This window comes from Triticum aestivum, chromosome 7A (assembly GCF_018294505.1).
Source record: "Triticum aestivum cultivar Chinese Spring chromosome 7A, IWGSC CS RefSeq v2.1, whole genome shotgun sequence".
Lineage (NCBI taxonomy): Eukaryota > Viridiplantae > Streptophyta > Magnoliopsida > Poales > Poaceae > Triticum > Triticum aestivum.
This window is the reverse complement of record NC_057812.1, coordinates 626,945,882-626,961,762: the sequence shown is the minus strand read 5'-3', so window position 1 is coordinate 626,961,762 and position 15,881 is coordinate 626,945,882. Positions and strand designations below refer to the sequence as shown.

The following is a 15,881-nucleotide window of genomic DNA, read 5'->3' as shown; positions in this document are numbered from 1 at the left end:
CCGAGGGGTTTCGGTAACCTCCCGGTACTCCGGTAAATGCTCGAACTCATCTGGAACCACTCCGATGTCCAAACATAGGCTTCCAATATATCAATCTTTATGTCTCGACCATTCCGAGACTCCTCGTCATGCCCGTGATCATATCCGGGACTCCGAACTACCTTTGGTACATCAAAACACATAAACTCATAATACCGATCGTCACCGAACGTTAAGCATGCGGACCCTACGGGTTCGAGAACTATGTAGACATGACCGAAAATCATCTCCGGTCAATAACCAATAGCGGAACCTGGATGCTCATATTGGTTCCTACATATTCTACGAAGATCTTTATCGGTCAAACCGCATAACAACATATGTTGTTCCCTTTGTCATCGGTATGTTACTTGCCCGAGATTCGATTATCGGTATCTCAATACCTAGTTCAATCTCATTACCTGCAAGTCTCTTTACTCGTTCCGTAATGTTACATCCCGTAACTAACTCATTAGTTACATTGCATGCAAGGCATATAGTGGTGTGCATTACCGAGACGGCCCAGAGATACCTCTTCGATACACGGAGTGACAAATCCTAATCTCGATCTATGCCAACTCAACAAACACCATCAACGGCACCTGTAGAGCATCTTTATAGTCACCCAGTTACGTTGTGACGTTTGATAGAACACTAAGTGTTCCTCCGGTATTCGGGAGTTGCATAATCTCATAGTCATAGGAACATGTATAAGTTATGGAGAAAGTAATAGCAGTAAACTGACGATCATCGTGTTAAGCTAATGGATGGGTCAAGTCAATCACATTATTCTCTAATGATGTGATCCCGTTTATCAAATGACAACTCTTTGTCCATGGCTAGGAAACTTAACCATCTTTGATCAACGAGCTAGTCAAGTAGAGGCATACTAGTGACACTCTGTTTGTCTATGTATTCACACATGTACTAAGTTTCTGGTTAATACAATTGTAGCGTGAATAATAAACATTTATCATGATACAAGGAAATATAAATAACAACTTTATTATTGCCTCTAGGGCATATTTCCTTCACCACTGCGGCCGGCCGCTCGGCATGTGGTTCCACCTCAAGTCTGGGCACCTGTACATAGCCGATGCCTACAAGGGGCTCATGAGGGTCACGCCAGGCGGTGGGGAGGATACAGTGCTGGTCATCGAAGTTGATGGCGTACCTCTTCGCTTCACCAATGGGGTGGACATCGACCAGGTAACCGGCGAGGTCTACTTCATGGACCGCTCCAGGAACTACAATAGGTCACAACATGAGATGGTCACAAGAACCGGAGACTCGACGGGTCGGCTATTGAGGTATGAGCCATGAACAAGAAAGGTTGTCGTGCTCTAGGCTGACATCACTTACCCCAATGGCCTCGCCATCAGCGCTGCTCGAACACATCTAATCGTCTCATCAACCGGGCCATGTAAGCTGCTATGATACTGGATCAAGGGCTCCAAGGAGAGCTCGATGGAGCTATTCGCCAACCTCCCTGGCTATCCAGACAATGTGAGGCCCGACAATGAAGGAGGATACTTGGTGGCACTACATCGTGAAAAGGCTGAGCTCCCCTTTGGCGTTGATAGCCACCTGCTAGCATTGAGGATCGATGCCGACGGAGAAATAATCGAGGAGATGCAGGGACCGAAGGGCATGAGGCCGACCGAGGTGGTGGAGAGGAAAGGCGACAGATTGTTCATGGGATCCGTCGAGCTTCATTATGTGTCCGTCGTCACGCGCAAATAGATAAAGCAATTACTAGAGATATGTGAATTAGGATTTTCCTAGGACATGCACCTTTTATTTTATTCTTGTTATGATTTTGTTTTGATTGACTTTATTTGTACATATGACTATTATTCTATTATATTATTAGGATAGTTTCTAAAAAAATAGTATTAGAATGAGTTTTCTATTTGACGATGTTCATGTATTTTCTATAGAACCGTTATTTCTGCAGAACTAGATAATAGCATATATGTGAATTTCAAAGACAGAAAAAAGCACGAGCATTGTCGTGAATATCAAAGATAGTTAGCATATAGGAGTACAGGTTAATACTCACAAAAACGAGAGAATCCAATCTTGCCAAAAGAGAACATCTTTTTTGCGAGAAAACTTTCGATCTATTCATTTTAAATCATGACAGTACAACGAACATCAGAATAATAAAATTACATATATTGTAGACCACTTAACGACGACTACAAAAACTAAAACGAGCCGAAGGCGTGCTGTTGTCATCGCCCCTCCCTCATTGGAGCCGGGCAAAATTTGTAATAAGAGAAATCAATTGTTGACAAACCGGAAATCAGCTAAGTGACTGTTAGCACGAAAGTACATTTCTACACCCAGGAGCAAATGCTCCTGGTGTGAACAGTAACATCAAAAAAATAGAAAAATTATTCAAAAAATTCTGGAATTTTTTTGTGACATACTTACACAAATGTTTGTTGCGTATGCAAAATTTTATTGCGAAATCACATTTGTGGAAGGCATGCCGAAAAAACAAAATCAGAGCTTCAAAATGCTTTTGTAAGTAACATTTTCAGAGCATCGATTTTGTTTTTTTACCATACCTTCCATCAATGTGATTTTGCGACGAAATTTTGCATGCACAACAAACATTTATAAAAGTATGTCACGAAAAAAATTCAGAATTTTTTGAATTATTTTTAAATTTATTTGATGTTACTGTGCCATCTAGGTAAGACTACTTAGGTGAGGGACCAATTTTGTTTGTTAAATTGTGCTTCCATTTTGCAAGTAAGATGCTGATAGATATATATTAAGTATGATTTCCTTGGTGTTTTTGTTAGAAATTTAGGTGCCGATAATGGCGGAGATGCCACATGAACTTGTGGAGTGTATGGGCTAACCCACAGGCACTGATTTACAGTTATTGGACAAGGCTTACTCAACCAATAGACGCCCACTGTCCAGTGCGGTATCGCCATTCCCCCTCCTCTGTCACCCCAGTTTGGTATGGACAATAGCCTTTGTTGTTGTTTCCACTTACCAATTTCCCTCCTCAATGTAGGCTGAGAGGACATTCTCTTTGGGTGTATGCAGGTTGTGGCACAACTTAACAAAATTGTGTTCTCGACAAACTTGCTACTACGGGAGGCTTGCGAACTTTCCAATGAGGACAAACACAACATGAGTAGAAAATGAGGATATTTTAGATGTGTCTTCTGTTGTTGCATCTCTTATTTTCATTTACAGGTGGATTTTCCTACCAAACGCTGTCGTGGCCGTCCGCCGTCTCCTTGTGGCCGTGACGGTGCCTGGGTTATGGTTGTCTTGGTGATCAAGATTCCGACGGTTCTTTGCTTGCTGTGCGGTCGCGTAGGGTATACCAGCCAGCCTAGCTACTGCAGCTGGGGGACAGTTGCGAGGCGATCGCCACAGCGTGGCAAATGTTTGCTCTCCAAGCAGTCATGCTCGACAAATTATTTGGCTGCATCCTCTTTCTTTGGTATCCTGCTCTTCTGCTCCACCAGTAAACGGTAACCGCCCTCTACATAGAAACTCACCCACATGATGCTTCTTCCCTTTCTTCTCAACTCATAGGATATGTTCTTATCCATAGCAATCCTTGCAAACACACACAACTCTATTTACCAGTTAATGGTTGTTTCATCTGATTTTTCCTCTTTTTTTTACTAATAATCATGCTTTGAACTCAACGCCATCTAATTGATAAGTGGCTAATCTGTTTGTACTTTTTCCTATATAAATGATGCTTTGGATTGAATGGTAACAAACGATAAATCAGTGTTTTATTTTTTACTTCATGTGACTCCCTAGATAAACATACATAAAAAGCTATAGGTCATTACCACAAAACTTCACGACAATGTTTGTTGCCACGATGTGGTGCCTTGAGAAAAAAACAGCCTTAATAAATGAGAAGTGAGCATTCTTCCTGCTTTTTAGGTGAGGTGCTAAACTTCTACTTTTCTCTCTCAAGAAATTGATGTCAGAAGGAAAAAAGAAGAGCAGTGCACTAAAAAATACTGGATTTTCAAAGGGTTTATCTCAACGGATGTAAAATATGAGGCATAGATCATCCATTCTCTCAGGTCGTCCATGATGAAGAGCATGCATGTGCCAGAGTTTCGAGTCCAAGGAGTTGGTCACAAATATCAAAATATGTACTATAATAATACCGAGCAGCAGCGGATCAAAGACGCTAGAAAAGCCTCACTTCTCCTTTGTTGCTTGGAATTGACTACCACATGGAAGCTAGACTGCATAAACAGGGCAGGCCATGGGCATGACAACCGTCAGAATAACTGAGGCACGGACACGCAGTAGCTAGATTAAACATATTGCATGAGAAGGCATGTAGGACTACACGAGTTAAGAAACGAAGTGATGCTGATCATGATGGCGGATGGTAAGAAGCAATGAATAACTTGATTGTATTAATAAGGAAACAACATAATAAATAATTTAAAGATCACTTAGACTTTTTGTAACAGGCTATCATCGAGGAAACACATGACCGCCCTGCCCATAAGAGAAGGAAATCATATATTGTCGACATGATTTCTGTTCTTTCCTCTGTCCATAAAGGGTCACAGATCATGTTTATGTCAGACAACATGGTTGTGTTAGAACCTAGATGCACACGGGAATTAGAGTCCAGTATTGTGACCAGGTTATGAAATTTAAATACTTTTGAAATTAAACATAACTTACATAACTATTGTCGTATTCGACAACACGTACACTATTGTTGTGCTCCTGTTTGGTGCACCCAAACATGTGAATCGCGACAAGAAGCTCTCCTAGGTTGAAGCTGTGTCCCAGTATAATTCTTCCCGTTGTTGTCTTGAGAAGGGAGCCATATAGTCGTCACAGAAGTGTGGTTTTTCGGACAACAGGCTCCATGGCACCTGATGTACTGTTCACGCGTGAAAATTATATTTTGAAGTTTCAAATAATTCTAGAAATAGAGATTATTTACGGTACATCATACTACCAGAAATAGTGGGTAGTATTTAGTTGATCCAATGGTCAGTATGGATCGGTTAAATTTTTTCTTTAGGATAGATTGGTAATTCCTTATTAGAGGTAGTTTGTTCTTTAATGATGATAATCTAATTACCTAAATTAATCCCATCACACCCGACGCCATGTGTTCAGATCAGATCAGCGGGTTCACGTATGTTTCTCTTGCATCTCCGGCCGGCGGAATCGATTCGTACGTGTAGTGTTTAAGTGCTTGTCCTTCGGAAGAATCCATCCAGCAGCCAGCTCGCTGGAGAGGTTAGCTTTCTATCTGCATGCGTGCTAGTTTCTCGAGGATCTCAATCAACCCGTTTGTGGTTGTGTATTTGTGTCGCGCTTCGCTCGTAGTACGTTCTTTGGCAGACACAAATTTCCTCGACGAGACCTGTGATCGAGCCGGGGCCTGCGCTAATATTCAGTTCTTCCCCGGCAACGTACTAAGCTTCAGCCCGCACAGCTCATGGTGCTCTCTGCTGACATGGAGACGCTTCTTGGCCGGCCGGACATGGACGACGGTAACGACTAACGAAGAGGAACCGTTTTGTATGAAGGCATTGGGCCTCATCGAGCTGATGGATGAGTAGACGACAGGGCGACTCAAGCCGGGGATCGACGCCATGCTAGTGTGTGGCCTCGAACCAGGAGCCGGCGGTGTCACGGCAATATGCTCGAAATCGACTTCGAGTACGGCTCACCTCAGGCCACACCATACAAGAACGTGGCAAGCAGCGGTCTTTAGTTCCTCCCGAGAAGATTCACTTCGAGTAATACTGCTGCTCGTTACCGGAGGGCATTTGGATGAGATGAGTGCTTGACGATGGCGGGAAACATAACTGCATGCGTGAACCTGTACACGAGATTGACATAAACAGATAGATAAACAGTGAACTGCCTATAATGCCCCTAACAAATCAATATACTACCGAAAATCTGTTGTAGTATTGGCTCATCTCGGCCCTTCAACCACATAAATGGACAGCCAAAATAAACTTGATGTACCGTAAAAGGTCTCTAGAAATACTACACAGGAACCTACAGATGTATACTACATCTCTGTAAAAATTCACAATGGAATCACTTTGGTGTGAGCTGGGCAAGAAAAAAATAATGTACTTCTAGCACATGCACTATTCGTTGTAAAAATCCATCATTTTTTGTGCAGATCACACCAAGGCATATTTCATCATGAAACTTTACAGAGATATAGTATACATCTCTATGTTCGTGTCATCATGTGTAGTTTTTTCACTCCACTCCAAGTTCTGTCTACCACTCTACCTCCAGCACTCGACTCTATCCCACCTTCTAATTAGCTACAAGACAGAAATTTGGAGGAGAGAGTTAGTCCTGACCCTAGTTAGAGAGGACAGATATCAAAAGGTCAAACCACCCGTCTTTTTTTTTTCTTTATCAGACAAAGTATTGTTTCTTTATGCTACATGTGCTATGTAGAATATGTTCATGTTCATCATGGATCTATAACTGTATTTTAAAGCCATCATTTGCTCACTATTTTAATATTTACAGCAAAATATAGATTACAAAAATATTGTGAAATGTACAACGAAATAACAGTGATTATGACCAGTAATATAGAGTTCAAATCTGTCTTTTCTAACGTACACGTACGCACTATAAACCATCCTAAACTTGATATCCACATGTGCCGCGAACAGCTTCACACATCCCAAACTTTAGACACACATCTGGAGCAAGCAACGAGCAGCATGGATATGTATCTTCTGCTCTACTTGGGTACTTTAAAATACTCCAAACATATCTCAAAATCCCACGAATATACACTAAAATACTATCAGAAGATAGTTTTTAGGGTACTCTTAGTACTGTCGAGGGAGAACGAGTATACCATTAACCTAATAGCTGAATTTGTATGGTGTAATGGATAAATTACAATCGGCCATTTTCTTTTGGTAATCGCAGTCCAGGCCCTTGCAGCCACAACGATCGACTGCCGCACCTAGCTAGGATTCCTCCAACAGGCATTGCGTATGAAAGGTTTTGATGAAGCCTGGCGCCGCCAGGTTGAATCGTTTACGCAAAAAAGGAGTGTTGGAATTAATGTGAATGACGATATCGGTCATTACTTTCAGACACATAAAGGCCTGAGACAGGGGGATCCGATGTCCCCCGTCCTGTTTAACATTGTGGTTGATATGTTAGCAATTATGATAGGAAGGGCTAAGGAGGCTGGTCAAGTAGATGGCTTGGTACCTCATCTTGTTGATGGAGGTGTGTCCATCCTTCAGTACGCTGACGATACAATCATCTTTATGGAGCATGACTTGGCCAAAGCGAGAAATATGAAGCTGGTGTTATGCCGTTTCGAACAATTGACCGGGTTAAAGATTAATTTTCACAAAAGCGAGTTGTTCTGCTTTGGTAGAGCCAATGACGAACAAGAGGCTTATAGGCAATTGTTTGGGTGCGATTTGGGGGCTTTACCTTTAACTTACTTAGGTATACCAATCCACCACCGTAAGCTGACAAACAGAGAATGGAAGTGCATCGAGGACCGATTTGAGAAGAAACTGAGTTGCTGGAAGGGCAAGCTCATGTCATACGGAGGCCGATTAATCCTGATAAACTCGGTTCTCACGAGCATGCCTATGTTTCTCTTGTCGTTCTTCGAAGTCCCAGTTGGAGTCATGAAAAGACTGGGCTTTTATCGATCGCGATTCTTTTGGCAGGATGATGAATTAAAAAGAAAATACCGTCTAGCAAAATGGGATATCATCTGTAGACCGAAAGACCAAGGGGGTCTTGGTATTGAGAATCTTGAAGTCAAGAACAGATGCCTTCTCAGTAAGTGGCTTGGAAGTTATCGAGTGAGACTGATGCCACTTGGGCACAAATCCTACGTAGCAAGTATCTTCAGACCAAAACTTTGTCTCAGGTGACAGTAAGGCCGACTGACTCACCTTTCTGGAAAGGGCTTATGAAAGTCAAACAATCCCTGTTTAATAGGACAACGTTTATTATTGGTAACGGTGCTCGTACGCGATTCTGGGAGGATACTTGGCTCGGAGAGACACCCTTAGCCATTCAATACCCGTCCTTGTATCGTATTGTTCAACGACGCGAGGTGTTCGTTGCAATGGTATTTCAGTCTATCCCCCTTAATATTCAGTTCAGAAGGACGCTAGCGGGCAATCGTCGGGAAGAATGGCTCTGTCTAGTAGGTAGACTGATGGAGGTTCAGCTTTCTCAACAACCCGATGAATTATGCTGGAAACTTACTAGGTCTGGAATATTTATAGTTAAATCAATGTATATTGATGTTATCAATTCGAGCTTCATTCCTAGATTCAAACATGTTTGGGCTGTCAAAGTTCCTTTGAAAATAAATAGTGTTTATGTGGTTTCTTCATAAACAAGTTATTTTAACCAAGGACAATTTGACAAAGCGTAATTGGACAGGTCCTACTAGGTGTACTTTCTGTGATCGGGATGAGACGATCAAACACCTTTTTCTTGATTGCCTGCTAGCCAAAGTTCTATGGCAGACGATCCATATTGCTTTCAATATTACTCCACCGAATTCTGTCAACACGTTATTTGGGACGTGGCTTAACGGGATAGAGCCCGACTTAGCGAGACATATTCGTGTAGGAGTCTGCGCCTTGATGTGGGCTATCTGGAATTGCAGAAATGATTTGGTTTTTAACATGACAACATGCATTCATTTTTTGCAGGTTATTTTCCGAGCCACGGCGTTGATCCGTTCATGGTCGCTGCTCACTCTGACGGAGGCCAGGGAGCATTTGGTTACTAGATCTATCCGCTGGGAGATGATAGCTCGAGATATCTTCAACCGGTTTGGATGGCGGTCATGTAATAGGATAGACAATTAGTTTACCTATCTCTCTTTTTTGCCAGCCGGTTGTGGCGTCCTTTTTTTGGCTAGTTTGTATTCTAGCTCTTTTGGCTCTGCGTGAGCTCCTTTTTGTCTTTTGGAGACTTTTAGACCTGTTTGGAACCTATTTATTTTCTTAATAAGAGGACCGTATGCATCGTTCTGATGCAGAGGCCGGGGAATCCCCCCCCCCCCCCCCCCTTTCGAAAAAAACTAGTAGTCCTAGCTCGGACATACAAAGCTATTGCTACTACCAAGCTGTTCTTTATGGCCTCATTTCTTCTTGATTGACATTCATTTTGGGGTGGACTTTCTAAACCCCGGTGTATTATTTGCAAAAATAAACATGGTGTATGTACAACCCTCTCTATTTATTGTCCGGTTTCAAATCAAGATTTTTGTGCTATCTCACTATCCTCACTACATAGAAAGCTCTCATTTCAGTTTCTGTCAAACAACATAATCTATAATCTTCAGAATTTGATCTTCAACAAAACCTTAAGACTGTGATGTGCAGAAAATATTTTTGATTTTTTGGTGCATCTCATAAAATATATTAAATGAGACTTTTCCGAATAAGCCATATCATTTTGAGTATTTATTTGCAAGAGAACCTTTCCGAATTGTTGTTTACATATTGTGGTTTGAATGTATTTTTGACTTGCAAAGTTTAAAGTTCAGGTATTGGTTTATTTAAGATAAAAATGGAAAGTTGTGCTAGATGGGGGTGGAGCTATACTCGGGTTCAGCCGATTTTCATATTCATCATGGATCTATAGTTATATCTAACATTATACTAAAGCAGAGACAATTAATTTGGATTTGAGGGTGTAGCATTTTCTCTCTATCTTTACATTTTCAGCAAGAACTATTATGAAAAAATTTGTTGAGGGAAGAAATATTACATATCTATTGTGAAGTGTACAAACAAAAAATAATTATGCCCTAGTAATATCGATTTCGAATGTTTCTCTTCTAACTTAAAACTACACATTGTGGTGCATCCTAAGTTTCATATGAGCAGCTTCACATAATATATGCATCGTCTCCTAAACTTCACTCCTGGCATAATCCAAACATCCGGAAAATATATATAACAATATGAAAATACTTGCCAAGAAAACCAAATTATCCAGATACAATGGCAATTATCTTGGCTAGGCCTATCTATGTTCACATTCCTTGTGTCCTTCAGACTAAAAGTCATCTGTACGTCCAACATCTTCAGTATGATTCTTCTTTTGTGCCACTAATTCAGATGAGGTTCTCGCTGGAAAATTAAAAAGGCTTAGGAAAGGCCTGGCGATTTGGCCCACAATCAAACATAGAGAGAATCACATGTCCTCTCTAAACAAGGACAAATTCAGGATGATCATCAGACTAAAGCTGCAATTCTTTTGAGGGCATTCAAAGAAAGGACGGGTGCTTCTCAATCTACTAATATGCTCTGTGTTTTTATCCCTAATTCAAGGATGTGAAGAGATCTATTGCTTGGAAGAGCCTTTTAACAACGATAAAATTGATATCTTTTGTGGGGCTTTCATTAAAGCATGTTGGAATGTCAATTGTGGACTTTTATTATGTCGAAGTCACTCTTCAGAGTATTAATTCACCCATGATTACTCTTCTCCCAAAGAAAGACAATGAAGAATGCGACAATGATTTTAGACCAATGATCTTACATATGATTAATATATATCCAGTTTGATTGTTCGAGCAGCCATATTAGATAATTGTGCAAAGGTCATGCTCTTTAGGCATTGAGAGATTCCCAAACCACAATAACTTACCATTGTGTCCTCATTTCTTGTGGGTTTCTCTTTAGGCATAGAGACGCGCTATCATTGCTGGACGAAAACCATAATGGGTCAGCACTGCCAGTACATACGATGACCAGTCACCTTAGTAGTCACCCAGCCATTCAGGTTGTACTAATTTACTTCAATCCCGCAGGGCCATCTGAGAAAATCATACATACATTTTTCTTTGTTATGAACCATGTAAAAATATAATGGAATGTAATAGTTAGATGAATGCAAATGTGGGTCTGTGATAAACCATGCTTTGATCTATGATAGATCATTTTTGTATGAATTTATGTGCATTTCGATTACGTGGCTACCTACAAAATATAAATTAGCCTAACCCTGGAATACACATTTCAACCAGTTTTTACTAGAGACACTCTCTGGCATACAAAGAAACTGTTTTAGTCAATTTTACAATTGGAACCGACTGCGATGCTTAACAATTCCAATTGGTTCTAAGGGCTGAATAAACTGAGGTGGAGATTTTTTTTTTGAAGTACTTACGCAACCGCTTACAAAAGATGGAGTAGCAGCTCTAGTTTGACATTGCCAAGCCGACCAAGGGTTGTGTGATAGAATAACCTTCTAAAGGCTTGCTATGTACAACTACCTCCGTTCAGATTTACAAGGCCCTCTTAGTTTGTGTCGAATTTTTACTACAAATTGAACACATATGAGCTACATGTCACAAAATTATACCGAAACCTCTTTCGAACACAAATTCAATAGTACGCTTTTTGTAGCATATACCTCATATTTGTTAGAGGCATAGATGGTCACAATATGATCCAAAATATGAGGAGGCCCAGTAAACCCGGACGGAGGAAGTAGTGTACGCTAACAATATTGATTCATTTATTAGACAACTTTGCAAGTTCATGCTTTTTAGACATAGAGAGTTTGCCAAGGGTCGCACATGAACTTTTTTCTTCTCTTTGATTGGGCAAATTATCATACCACAAGAACATAAAAAATAGTACTACAATGCACTGCTAGCTTAAATCTAACAGATGTGTACACATGCATGTTTGACTGATCATATGTAATGATAGATAATATTATAGGGAGTTTGTTCTAATATGAAATTTCTCGTCTAAAATGAAGTCCAAAAGAAATCTTCATTTCATATATATGGACTGCAAATCCTAGCGGTTATAAACACTGTTAACATATCTTTCGAGAATAATACATATGATTACTAAATGTCCAATGTAAAATTTTGAGAAGACAGATTAGATAACTTTGTAAAGCTCATGATGCGTTTTAGACATAGGGAGATTCCCAAATCACAGTAACAGGAAAAAAACATAGGAGTACGGTCTCATTGCTACTTAAATCAACCTTATTTTGTGGCATGTTTGACTAATAATTGATATGAAAATGAAAGAAAAAATTCTGTGATGTTGGTTCTCATGAAATTCCTCGTATGAAGTGGAGTGCAAAGAAATTCTAAGGAATCAAATAAAATGGATTGCAAATTCTACAAACCATACATTCCACATACGGGATAAATCATAAGGATTACAAATCGCTAAAAAACAATGGATTTAGTTGTACATATATATTATCAATATCTCTGCAGCCGCTAGACATATAACATGATGGATTGCATTTTTTTTCTTCAAAAAGGATGATGGATTGCATTCATGCTGAGAAACTAACATTGGACTGGACAAGCTATGCTATATAGGTTGAGACAAAATAAAATAGTCCATCCAACAGAAATTCGAGGCACACTATATATAGCCATGAATATTGTCGATTGTCATGCGAGCACTTTTGGGCCCAATCACAATCAGTACTCCTTTACTGCGTACCAAGCGTCAACCAGCGGTGGAAAATGCTCCGATTGCCAATGTCCTTCTGGTCCTGCAGTAGGGTAAGTGTGCCCTCTGCGAGGTTCACCTGGAACACATGGTTCTCGAACCTACGAACCACCAGCAGCATCCCTGCGTCGACAGACGGGACCAGGTAGGACCTCAGGTGGTGTAAGTGTAAGTGACTAGCCTGAGTAGCCTCCTGCCTGGCCGCGTACACGAAGTAAGGCTGCGGCTCGAGCTCCAACTTGAGGACGTCCCCTGTGAGGGACGGGACGTAGAAGCGGCCGCCCAGGGAGAGGCCGCCCTCGCCGTAGAACAACGGAAGCTCGCCGTCGTCGTTTGGGGCTAAGTATCGCCACTGCCACAGGGCGTCGCTGGGCCTGGCGTACTTGACCATGTCAATGGAAAACAGCCTCACGAGGAGCACCACCGTCGGAGTGGGAACAGCGTCGCCCTCGGCGTCGCCGTCGTAGATGATTGCTGCGGCCTTGATATCCCCTGTTACCGTTACGCCGTTCGCCCTAATCCAGAAGAAGGGAGTGGGCAGGTTGGCGGCAGCTCCGGTCACCTGGTTGAACAGGCACACCTTGTGCGTGACCGAGGCTAAGAGCAGGCAGCCCTCAGCGCTGGCGATGACTTGACCGTGCTCCTGAGAGATCTTGACCCGGATGGAGGCGCCGGTGAGGACGTTCACGAACCTGGCTTGCTCACCTTGGATCTGCAGCATCTTCCAATGGCGCGGGAAGAAGCGCGGATTCATGCCCATGAGCTTCGGGTCCGTGACGGCGCCCCTCCATGGCTTAACGGTTCTCAGGCGGACGAAGTCCGTCACGTCGCAGCGCAGCAGGATCTTGGCGACCTTGGATACGAGCTTGTGCGGGAGGTCGTCCCAATTCCCCTCATCGGTCGTTGGGATGATACTGCAAATCGATCCAGTGGATCTACACTTAGCTTAACTGGAGCATAATTTGAAACCAAACACGCGTGCATACAACATATTCACGAGATGAGATCTAACGAATTGGAATCAGCCGAATTATATCAACAAGACAACTAGAAAATAGATCCGCAAGCAAGAACATCTAATTAAGATACGGACCTTTCGTGGCCACCGTCGTCGGCGCCGGGAAGAAGCCATAGAATGGCCGGCAAATCACTGGTTTCATGGAGGAAGCGGCGGCGGCTACAGTGTAACGTCCTCGATGCGGCTATATCTCCCACATGTCGAAGCACGATTTAGAAGCATAACCGCATTAAAAGCAATGTCGCAAGTGAGGTAATCATCACAACAACCCATGTAAATAAGTAAAGACGAAAGTTACATAGTTGGCTTACACTCGCCATGTCACACAAATACATAAATAAACCATTACATCAACCAATACACTCATGGTCCGACTACGGTACCAAAATAAAGATCAACCCCCAAATGCGACAAAGTCCCAGATCGTCCCAACTGGGCACCACTACTGATCATGTGGGAAAGACACGTAGTAACGGCGAGAGTCTCCATCGAACTCCCACTTGAGCTCGGTCATGTCATCTGGAACGGTATCATCGGTCCCTGCATCTGGTTTTGGAAGTAAACTGTGAGTCACGGGACTCAGCAATCTCACACCCTCGCGATCAAGACTATTTAAGCTTATAGGTAAGGTAAGATATGAGGTGGAGCTGTAGCAAGCGACTAGCATATTTGATGGCTAACCTATTCGCAAAAGAGAGCGAGAAGAGAAGGCAAACGCACGGTCGAACAACTATGATCAAGAAGTGATCCTAGAACAACTTACGTCAAGCATTACTCTAACACCGTGTTCACTTCCCGGACTCCACCGAGAAGGGACTATCATGGTTACACACGCGGTTGGTGCATTTTAATTAAGTTAAGTTTCAGGTTATCTACAACCAGACATTAACAAATTCTCATCTACCCATAACCGTGGGCACGGCTTTCGAAAGTTCAAATCCCTGCAGGGGAGTCCCAACTTAGCCCATCACAAGCTCTCACGGTCAACAAAGGATATTCCTTCTCCCAAGACAATCCGATCAGGCTCGGCATCCCGGTTACAAGACATCCTCGACAATGATAAAACAAGTCCAGCAACACCGCCCGAATGTGCCGACAAATCCCGATAGGAGCTGCACATATCTCCTTCTCAAGGCACACTCAGATGAGACATCCTACGAGTAAAACCAACCCTCAAGTTTCCCCGAGGTGGCCCCGCAGTCTACTCGGTCGGACCAACACTCAGAGGAGCACTGGCCCAGGGGGGTTTAATAAAGATGACCCTTGGGCTCCGGAAACCCAAGGGAAAAAGAGGCTAGGTAGAAAATGGTAAAACCAAGGTTGGGCATTGCTGGAGGAGTTTTATTCAAGGTGAACTGTCAAGGGGTTCCCATTTTAACCCAACCGTGTAAGGAACGCAAAATTCGGGAACATAACACCGATATGACGAAACTAGGGTGGCAAGAGTGGAACAACACACTAGGCGTAAGGCCGAGCCTTCCACCCTTTACCAAGTATATAGGTGCATTAAGATAAACAAGATAATATGGTGATATCCCAACAATAAACATGTTCCAATAAGGAACGATCTCCAATCTTCACCTGCAACTAGCAATGCTATAAGAGGGGCTGAGCAAAGCGGTAACATAGCCAAACAACGGTTTGCTAGGACATGGTGGGTTAGAGGTTGGACATGGCAATTTGGGAGGCATGATAAGCAAGTGGTAGGTATCGAAGCATAGGCATAGCAAAAGAGCGAGCATCTAGCAAGCAAAGATAGAAGTGATTTCGAGGGTATGGTCATCTTACCTGCAAAGTACTCAGAGTTGCCTTGATCCTCGTAACCGAACTCAACGGGCTCCTCGTTAACGAACTCCTCTCCCGGCTACCCAAACAAGAACAACAAGCAACAGGAGCAGAATCAACCACGTGCAATGCTCAAGCGACATGATGCAAACATGGTATGCTATGCGGGATGCGATATGTGATGCATATGCTAGATTTGCAAAGGGAAGATTGAACCTGGCCTCAACTTGGAAATCCAAGAGTTCCACTGGAAAGGTGAGGTGATTTCGGTTGAAATCGATATAAAGATGACCGGAATCGGATGCACGGTTTGGATATGGCAAGCAAAACAAATATGGCACAGCAAGTAGCCATCTAAATGCATCAAGATAAATATGCTACAACACTCAAACATGACAACAAAATACATGGAAGGGATCCACTCATGAAGCTTGACAAAAGATGAACACTGAGCTACCGCTAATTCATCCATTAAGAGGTTCAAACAAGCATGGCAAAAGTGCAAATTATAACAGGTTTCACACTCGGTGAAATTA

General features: G+C 42.3%; 1 pseudogene; it reads left to right on the top strand.

Moving 5' to 3' along the window:
* Window positions 1-724: 724 nt before the first annotated feature.
* Window positions 725-1,761, top strand: LOC123153593 (protein STRICTOSIDINE SYNTHASE-LIKE 10-like; annotated as a pseudogene).
* The last annotated feature ends 14,120 nt before the right edge of the window (window positions 1,762-15,881 follow it).